This window comes from Limulus polyphemus, unplaced genomic scaffold (assembly GCF_000517525.1).
Source record: "Limulus polyphemus unplaced genomic scaffold, Limulus_polyphemus-2.1.2 Scaffold421, whole genome shotgun sequence".
Lineage (NCBI taxonomy): Eukaryota > Metazoa > Arthropoda > Merostomata > Xiphosura > Limulidae > Limulus > Limulus polyphemus.
The window spans coordinates 396,632-400,426 of record NW_013666031.1 but is presented as its reverse complement, the minus strand read 5'-3'; positions in this window follow the sequence as shown (position 1 = coordinate 400,426).

Here is a 3,795-nt window from a genome sequence, read left to right as displayed (position 1 = left end):
CCCCCCCCCCCCCAGTGGCACAGTGGTATGTCTGCGGACTTACAGTGCCTTACAAAAGTATTCACTCCCCTGAAAGTTCCACATTTTGTTGCTGTCTGGGCTTGCAGTCATAAAACTTTCAATTAGGACTTTGTATTTAGAATCTACACAATCTACTCCAAACTGAGAAAGATAAAAAATGCTGATATTACGTAACTAAGTTATATTTTCAAAGAAAATAAGAATAATTTGAATTGCATAAGTATTGAACCCCTTTGCTACGGCAACCCTAAATCAGTTCAGGTGCAAAAGATTAGCTTGAAAGGTCACAAAATTAGTGTAATGGTTTCTGTCTGTGTGTAGTCAAAGTGGTTTAACTTGACTTCAGATTAAATGCATCTGTTTAAGAAACAACAGATATAGTGATTCGTCAAACCAACTATGAAGACCAAGGATCTTTCCAAACAAGTGAAAGATAAAGTAGTAGAGAAGCACAGATTAGGAGAAAGTTACAAGAGAATTTCAAAGTCGTTGATTTTCCCTTTGAGTATGGTGAAGACCATCATTAAGAAGTGGAATGTGCTTCATACCAAACTAAGCAACTGGGCAAGCAGGAAACTGTTTAAAGACGCCACTGTGAAGCCAATAGTAACTTCGAAAGATTTGCAAAATTCCATGTCTGAGATGGGAGTCAGTGTTCATACATTGACAATATCCCAGTCTCTACACAAAGCTGACCTGTATAGGAGAGCGACAAAAAAAAGATATTACTGAAAAATAATCATCTTAAATGTCGTATATAGTTTGTGACAAAGCATGTACATGATCCCGTAGACATGTGGCACAAGGTTTTGTAGTCAGACGAGATAAAAATTGAGCTTTTTGATCTAAATTCAAAGCCTTACGTCTGGTGCAAGCCCAACACAGCACATCCCCAAGTCAACACCATCCCAACTGTGAAGCATGGTGGTGAAAACATCATGTTATGAGAATGCTTCTCATCAGCAGGGACAGGGAAGTTTATCAGGACTGAGGTGAAGATAGATGGTGCAAATTACAGGCGAATCCTAGAAGAAAACCTGCTTGAGTCAGTCAAGAATCTAAAACTGGGTCGAAAATTCACATATTACACATATCACAAATTACTCCATATATTGAAGGACAAATCTTCAGTGAAATGCTTAACTAAAAATCTGCTTTTTGTGTACAAAAGACTTGTAATGTTTGCTGAAAGCTTGCTAAAGTTCCTGAAGATACATACATACACCATATTAAGAATTATAATATGGAAACTCTAATGATTACTTTGTGGTTACAAGGTTGGTCACATTGATCAACCCCATATATAAAGAGTTAAACTCCAATATCTGAGACAACCAAAGTACTAGAGATTCTACCATAACATATGGTTGCAGCACATTTACGTGCTTCATGTACTTGTGCACATCTCTTGAATGCTGGTTTCATAAATCAGAGGGTGAGTTTGTTTGGGTATTAAGTAAGAACCAGGAAGGTCCTCTCTCTGACTGTTTTCTTCTGGCCATACAAGAGAAACCCCACAACAGGTTTTAATGAACCAACACTATTCATATATGGATGGCAATTTTCACTCTCCAAATCACACTGGGTGCTCATAAAGCAACTCCCTTTCAGTTGCTGGTTTCTCAACCAAATGTCCATGTTATCAGCTTGTTACCTCCATCTAGAAACCAAGAGGGTGGTAGCCGTGAAGCTGCGCCTCCTCATCGACCACTTGGTCAAAACAATCAGAATGCTCTGAAGATTTAGTTTCAAGTATATTACTGCCTATCCGAGGTCTGCTTATTCTAGAAAGTAACCTGTATGGAAACATACTGGGCATAGCCCAACAATTCAATGTCTTCTTTCTCACCTACTTGGGAATAAATTATTTGAGCTCTGTTCTACCTTCATCATAGAGAGTTAATGTTTCTATACTATTTGATCTGACAAGTTTATAATTTCTGTGTGGTGATTTTAGTTGTTTTATCTGCAACTTTATTTTATTCAAGTCGCCAGCTGGACTGCTTTCTTTAAAGTACATTACTTTTCTATAGCCTAACTCACATTATGGTATTTTCAGATAAAACCAATTTCCCAACAAGTATTAGAAAAGTTAACCTGCAATAACAGCAGATTCTCTCAGGAAAAAAAAGAGGCGTGTTCTATAATAGATAAATGAACTGCGTCTCCGCACAACTGAACCTGATAATCTTGAAAGATAGTCTTCTTTCGGCAATTTCCTAGCAGAATTGTATAAATAAAATGTGCCAAAATTCTACAGGCAAACTCGTTTTCTTTGTCCACTTAACACTATCAACTTGTGACCTTTGTCCCCTCACAGCAGTGACAATCCCTGACTGTTTCACATAAATCTCGTACAGTTAAACTATCTCCTGTAATCTGTTAGCTGTAGGACTATATGTTACACAAAACTTATTCTAACTAACCTGTGATTACAAGAAATTTAACTTTCACGTTTATCGAAATATCTTTGTAGTCAACTACCGCTACAGAATTATTATAAGTAATATCTTATTAATTATAATCATGCTTCGCTAGCTTGTAAAAGGCGTTCACACCATAACAATTGTCGATGCTGTTGTAACAAAAGGCCTATATAATAAACAGTATTCCTACCACTACTATTTTCATTGTATCCCAGCCGACCTGAACAGCTATGGATTGAGCGAAACGCGTCGTCGGTAATGAATGTGATGAAATACTATTATTATACACTCTTCTAATTTTTGAAAATCTCTAAGGGACAAGATTAAGAATGTAGTGTTAAAAGTATAATTGCCCTGACATAATTTCTAAAGACAAGTGCAATTAATTATGTGTACTGTCTTACTTTAACTAATAAACCGTTTCTTAGAATAATTACTCGAAAGGACCCCTGTAACAATTATAAGGTAGACTTTAAGTATTATTACGTAAAATTTATCAATCTTTTGTCGGATTTAAAGCATTACACAGTCAAACTTTCAGCAATACGCCCAGAGCGTTACGATGTGAACAACTTTAATAAGCTGGCAAAGCATGATTATAATAAATTATATTTTTCAAAAGACATTAGTACTGGGCTTGTTATATTTTAACACTAAAATTCTTTACGGTTTTTGGAGACGATCGTGGAACATGGTATAAGGTGCTGTGATAGCCGAAAACGTTGTAGAAGAAGAAGAAATAAAGAACGTACTAAAAGTGCAAAGATAAATCAAATTTTAGGATACGCATGATTATTAAGAAAAAATGCATAAATATAAATAAATACAGAGTAAAGATTTTATCAATAGTCTATTCATCAGTTTTTGTATATGTATTTTCGAATCATGATCGTAGTTAACTATATGTCATAACACATTAGTATCTGGTGTTGCGTCAGCGAGTCACATGACTACAGTGACGCAACGTTGCTAGAATTATGCTGGCGAATGTTCTAGTTCTTACTAGATATAGGTTAGGCGGGTATATATAAGAGGGGAAAACGTGACGCGGGAGATTGTTGAAGGAATGTGTGTGTAGACAGTGTGTAATTGATCTGCAGTCAGAAGTATTATTGACGTTCGTTGATATAGCGTTGTTTTAGCGCGATTGTTGAAGTTGAGTGTATCGGTAAAGTTATATTCGGAAAGAATAAACCAGTTTTTATTAAAAAAAAGCTTGTTTCGCTTAAGTTTCGTCGGAACAAAGTTACGGAAAATCAATTAACAAACGGAGACGTAACAGTATTAATAACAAAATCTTTCTGAGTGACAAGCTCAGATGAGATCTATTTTGTACTTCATAATGTAA